The sequence below is a fragment of the Pieris rapae genome, chromosome 16 (genome assembly GCF_905147795.1).
Source record: "Pieris rapae chromosome 16, ilPieRapa1.1, whole genome shotgun sequence".
Taxonomy (NCBI): domain Eukaryota; kingdom Metazoa; phylum Arthropoda; class Insecta; order Lepidoptera; family Pieridae; genus Pieris; species Pieris rapae.
The window spans coordinates 4,728,429-4,735,544 of NC_059524.1; positions in this window are offsets into that span (position 1 = coordinate 4,728,429).

The following is a 7,116-nucleotide window of genomic DNA, read 5'->3' on the forward strand; positions in this document are numbered from 1 at the left end:
CCTATTATTTTCTTCAAAATTATGTTTTATTCATGATTGTGATGAGTATTGCTGAATATTATATTAAATAAAAACAAGTTTCGCCACAAAATTTATCTTCAATTAGGTAACGATTTATTTAAAGCTTAATAATATAAATAAATTGCATTAATTAACTAACAAACGACTCTGATGACAGGTAAATAAAATATATACCATACTTACTAGGGTTACACATACTTTAAAATAATTGGCAGGCTACCGACATAGGTATTTTTGCCATAACAATGAACATAACTAACCTTTCACTTTTAGACGTGAATCGATATAATTTTGCAGACTTGTATAATAAAGGCGATGATACGAGAGGTGACTCCAGTGACTCTCAAGGAGGACCGGGCCATTCCGAAACCGGAACTGTATGCCTCCGACAGCTCAAATGTAGCCTAATTAAGCATACGGTTTTTTAAACTACAATAATGCCCCGACTATGTCTTGAAATCATCCAATTCTAGATTAATTTTACGTTATTTTTTACGGCAAGCAAAGTTCTAATTATGAATACTTATTTCGTATCTCAAATAAAAACTCTTTTCGAGCACTGTTCGAACATGTACATTACAGTTAAAATGGTTTGACAGCTCTCAAAACTAAATTTAACTTTGACGTTCGTTTCGATTTTTTTCTGTTTCTGTCACATATTGTTATACATAGTATGTACGGAGAACCGACGTGGGATCTGAGGTCGGTTCAGTGCTAAACTGCCCTTTTGTTGTTATGTTAACAACACGGATAGGTCATTATAGTTCAACAGTAAACTTGATGCTGTTAATTGAATTATAAAAACTATACTAGTTTGCATGATAATCTAGGATCTATTGATAAAATTATTCAAATAATAAAAAATATATGGTATTCTTAATAATAGTAGCCCCGTTACGTTCGTTCACAGAGCGGATCTAACTGTTTCTGACGTATCTTTCTTTCTGTGTTTTTGACTAAAGCTGACTTATTTTGTTTTACATTCATTTTAGTAAAAGAAGGCATGATGGTGTCGCAATTGTTTATGACTGTACCTGTTCATTTTTGATTGCTCCAATACTAATATATTTTATTTCGAACAGAACTAGTACCAGACGACACTAGCTGATTCGACCCATCCTGACGGTTTCGTTTCACGTAAAATAATAATAAAAAAAAAGCCTTTTATTTTCCGTATTTAAAGTTTACACTTCTTACAATTTATTTTAGTGTTAGTTCATGTTTTTTATTGTTTCACGTACCTGAATCTTAAAATTATTGTTAGGTTAAGATAAGCTGTATAAAAAAGGCTTTTACATAGTTTACACATACACATATATATATATATACAGACGATCCGTTTATTTGCATAGATTGTAGGCTCTTATTAAGGCTAATGAGAATCGAAAATATCTTAAATGTGATCGATTTCCGTTTCTATAATCAAAATGTTCGTATCATGCTAATCAGATGAATTATTGAGGCATATAATCTTAAATTATTATATTTATATCCTAAATAGTATACTAACGAAATAAATATTGTCATTAGGTATATATGTAATGTGTTTGTTAGGATTTTATGTTTACTTTACTGAACTTGTAATAAATAAAATCTGTTAGAGGTAGATGAGGGTTTATTTTATTGTTAACTCTTTTATTAGAGTTGAAGAGCAAAAATAACAAATTTTAATCGGGTTTAGATTAAGCACATTTCTCCATTTTCGTTGATATATACAAAAATAAATTATGCTCTGCATCTAATTTCAGAATTGATCTTTTAGTACTATAGCTTTAAGCGATCTGCTTTTGCGCCCAAAAATAAAATGTTGCCAGCTTTTCATACAGTAATAGTCATATAAGCAAATTCCAAATTTAAAAATATAATCGATACTCAAACCAGCAGAGGCGGGCTTACAAATCATCTAACATGTATTTTTCCTCTATTATTACGAGTAAGGTCCGCTTTCACTATTACCCATCAAGTGACGATGTGACAGCATAATTATGTACGAACATAATCATGTACGTCGCGTGCATCTCTAGAACTGGACAAAAAGATGACCCCGTGGCTTGCCGGAATCGAAAGTGCTCATCATTGTATGAACCGCCCGCGGCGCCCCACGTAATGCGATTTTGACTTATGTGACAGTAAATTTTTCTAATTGAACTGTAATCTATACTTTTGGTGAGGTGTTGGCGGCTATTTGTGAGTTTTACATAATTTCCGCATTCTATCTTTAGACTTATTTATGGCAAGCCTTAGAATTAGTCTTAAGATAAGCTTAAGTTTTTTATTTTACAATATAATATACAGGAAAATGCACAACAATTTACCGGGTGCAATTAACGACCATATTGTTAAGCGATCTTTTTCAGGATATGTAAATTAAGTAATATACTAAATATGTGTCTACAAAAAAGCTGATAAATATGTCAACGTAAGAGGCAAAATAGGTATATAAGAGATAAGGGTCAATGTCCTAAATGTATAATAAAATATACATTTAAATGAGAATGTAGTTCATTTTACTTACATAGTGTGATCGAGTATATATGTACGTACAAAGGAGATTATATTGTAGAAGACTGGCGGTATGGCGCACAGGACAAAGGGCGATGCAAGATTTTAGTCTCGTCTCAAAGATATGAAGGTCACTGAGTCAGATGGAATTCTTATAAATTATAGAAATTGATTAAATAGTAGAATTTTAAGACCATTTAAATGCGTAATTTTTAAAAAAAGAACTATTATCAGTGAGGATTGATGTAAATACTTTTTCCCAAATCAAATTCAGTTGCAACGGTAAAAGTCAAGAATTGTAAAGATCATAATTCGGTTAAATTGTACGACCTGCTCAAAATTAATTCTTAAATAAATTATTGCCAATCTCATTAAAAATTATAAATCGCAAACCTTAATGTTGTTGTTTTCGATTGAATCTTAAGGATTATTAAACTTAATTTTGACTAATTTGAAATGTTATTTTGGTACTAATATGAATTGGAATGCAGAATAAAATATCGGTGAAAGTCCAGCAGCTTCATGTAAAGTTAATTACAGGTCTAATGTTGCAAAAAGGTTTTTAGAAGTATAGGATTATATTTTTCTACAAGGTTAGATTTTTATAAAAATCTTACTCGACTTCTCCGGAAGTCAAACGATTACGCGGGATATCGAATAAACGATACCTGATAGACAGTAGCGTTTCGGGGTTATTCTGTTAATAATTATGTTTTGAAATAAAATTTAAATTCAGGTAACAAAAAAAAAAAAAACCTGGAAGTGACTAGTTAAAAAAAAACTTCTAAAAAATGGGAAGGGAAGTTCGACATCACAAATGATCTAGAAAGTATGGAGGAACCTACACCCATATTGTTACTATCTTACAATAAAAACAAAAGTATCATTATAGTTTAGTATTCAAGCATGCTAATACTAATAGTTTACGTAAAACTTATATGCCCTTAAAATTTGAGATTCAAATTGGTATACTGAGTATTCCAGAATTGGTACATTAAACGCTGAACATTATGTGAGTTAGCTTTCGTGTAATCAAAAGCACATCGATAGCGCTAGTATGGAGGCGCAGTGGGCGAGGTTAAGCGATTGCTTAGATCCGCGTTCACCTCTCATTGTGAAACCGCGCTCGGGTCTTGCGGGGCGGGGCGCGGGAGGGGCGTCGTGGGAAACACCGAAAGCTCGCCATAGCTTCCGCCGGCCGAATTAAACTAACGATGCATCTCGCACGCCACACAAACAATACGCAACCGCACTTATACAAATTGAATCGCTCATTATCTTTAGTAACAGGAAATTATCGTGTTAATTCCGATTTCCAAACGTCAATGTTGATTTGATGATTTTCACTTCTGTTTGCCGTGGCACCGTCGATTTGTATTGCGTTAGGTGATTTGTTGTAATTACCAGCTAGACCTATTTAAAAGCAAATCAAAGCTCCATGATCAAACATGATCCCTTTTTTATTTAATTTTTTATTTAAAGAAAAATGTGGATCTTCATTTAAACTTGCGACTGACTTGGTGACCCTTTGTTCTGTATAGAAATAAATATTTTGAAAGACAGAACGGTTCCTACTTCTATAAATAAAACAGGAGCAGAATAACGTCCCATGCTTTAGCCATTACGGGACTTCATTTGTTTATCCTGAGTGCGTATGCAAAATTAGTTAGCCAATTACTGTAAGCTTTTACCTTACAAAGGGCTTTACAATTTATGAATTCGTATTGTTTTGTAATTGTTCGTATACAGTGCAGTAGAATAATTCATAAGCACGGTTGTTCCCAGCGACGACAGCTGAATAGGATAGGGCAACGGCGGCGGGGGTTTGGAGGGGAAGGGGGGCTAGGGCGGAGCACCTGAGAGCGCCCTGACCTACGACCTGCGGTGAAAGGCACTCAGGCACGGGCCGACATAGCATCGCGCCGCTCGCGACTGCAAAATAATTGTACTTAACAAAAGGATATTATCTGAGTCATTGGTTTATACTGTCACAATGTGATTTTTATTACCTTTGTTCGTTTGCTCTTTTGTAATATTAAATAACAGAGTGTTATAGAACTTGAAATTTCAAATAAAATACACTTTCAACAAATTGATGAATTTTCACCTTGTATTTTTTTATAGGATCGTAGTGCTTAACTAGCTTGCCATATTATATTTACGAAAATGTAGCTGCCACATCCTATGGACACCTATGTCAGTGGGTGTGTTGCCGTCCTTTAAGAGAGTACCTATGCCTTATTTTTTTTTGTTTTGATGTAAGTCGTCTCTAATGAAAGACCTTCAATGGAAGTCGATTCTACGGCTCCCCAGTTCACAAAAGGATATTATTATCTCATAGAGTAAGTGAATTTGTTTTAGTTTTAATTTGTACGAAAACAAAGTCTACCTTAGAGACCAACGTATTGTATGTTTGTATAACTTCCTAATTGAGTTAAAAATGTGTAAGTAATTACACTATTAGAATTAAACAGAAAACACATCTAAAACAATACAATATACTGCAATAGACAATAATTTGTCTCCAATCAGCTAACACCAAAAGCACAATAAGGCATCATAAATAAATATTACGTTTTAGAGAAACGGTAATAACGCGCACTTTCACTTATCTTCATGTAAAATAAATAGCAAAGGCTTACACGGAAATGAAGATTGATGATCAACACGAAAAAGCGTAATATGATTAGTCTCCATCTCTTTGTAATAATATTACAAAATCATTATTCGACTATGTGTATAAATTATCAGACTCAACTTTACAAAAGACGTTGCCTTTTGTAACAAAAATGAATATCAATTAATATAATTGTAAAAACTAAAATAAAAAAATTGTAAGAGGCAGGGTTAGCTTTATTAAAATCAATTGTTTCACAATGTCCGGATAAGTTCCAAATAAGCTAATTATTACTCATTGGTAGGATAAACACAATTATTACGTTTCACGACTGTCAGATAGCGCTATTCGTCATGATACGCGAAGTTTCCTATTCAGAACTTTTATCTTCCGAATAATTAATGTGTTGCATAGCTATTTGGTACTTTATCCATACATTGTGAAACAGGCCCTTAAACTTAAGGCTTTGTATAACAGTACAAATTTAAAAGCGGTAAAAAGTTTCGACTCGGTTCGGGTTCTAATATAACATTTTTTCTGTTAGATAAAGTTTTTAATATATTGACAGACAAAGATGTGGTGCGGTGGCGGCGAATGTTAAGAATACGGTGGACTGCGAAGGGCATGAATAAATCGATTCTCAAAACTATACATTCTTATAAGAGAGGCGCAGGGCAGAAACTGACCTTGCTGACCACGACATTCCGTTACGATGTTATTAAATAAAGTTTGTAATAAAAAGTCAGCCTCAATAAATTTATTCTATTGGTCTCAATATATACTTATACTTACATACCATATCCAAATTTTACATCCACAACTACATGCACCTTGTCCGGCCAGTCATCAAGTAGTCGTCTACCAAAGTTATCAATTTTATTTATATAATTAATAACCAATTATTATTCCTAATAAAAACTATCACTTTTTAAGTGATAAAGATAACTACAATACTGCCTGTATTATTGTTTAAACTCATTTTTTTTAATAAAGATCGTGATTTGTACGTGAGTAACGATTAAGGGCTGGACAAATTGAAGGAAAAAGGAACCTCAAAAATCTTGAACGAGAAGACATATAAAGTAAGTAAAAAATAAACTTGTCAAAATTAGCTGCGTTGAATTTTGAAAAAGTAATATGAGGCACGTTAAATTATTTTTTATTTACTAGTATATTGACAAGGAAGTAGGAGGCCTTTACAGGCGATGACATACATATAATTACACGATCTGTCAAACAACATTTTACGTTTAATTCTGTGCTTAAGTCCAATTTGTCCCCTCCGATACATTCTAGACCTTGTTGTTAAAAGTCTCAAAAAAGTTAATTAAAAAATTGTATAGTTCAAAGCTTAAGAAAAGGGATAAACATTGAGGCTGAGTTAATTAAGGTGACTGGCATTACCCTTTGTAAATATTGTGTCACTTATCACTGTTTTTAATTCAAGACTGGCGAATCGCCCTGACTTTGACACTGCAGTCTTTGAAGTCTTCAACGAGTGTATATGAGTCTTTTATTTGTAAATATAATTTTAAATAAAAGTAAAATTTATATAATTACATTATATTTTAATTTATTAATAAATTTTATGAGACAAAAGAAAACGTTATAAAAGATGCCTTTTATTGTTGTGACGTCTTTGGACCAAGCAGACCGAAAAACGCACTAAACATTAGAAATGCTTTGTAATTTTAAATCAAGCTTTTGGTAACAACTGATCGTAATTTTACTTGGTAAAATTGTGTACTACTCATAAATACTACTGCATTTAAGCATTACGTAATGGTTCAAGTTTGTTATAATTTTCAACAGCAAAAACCTAAGATAATGATAAGAATGATGACGTCATGATAAGAAAGAGCGGCGTAGAGTTTCTATGGAACTTGCAGTAAATGTAAAATGAAATATTCCTTTTATGCTATTTATGCGTTTATATGGGTAAATTTATGTAATTATAATGTAATTACATAAATTTA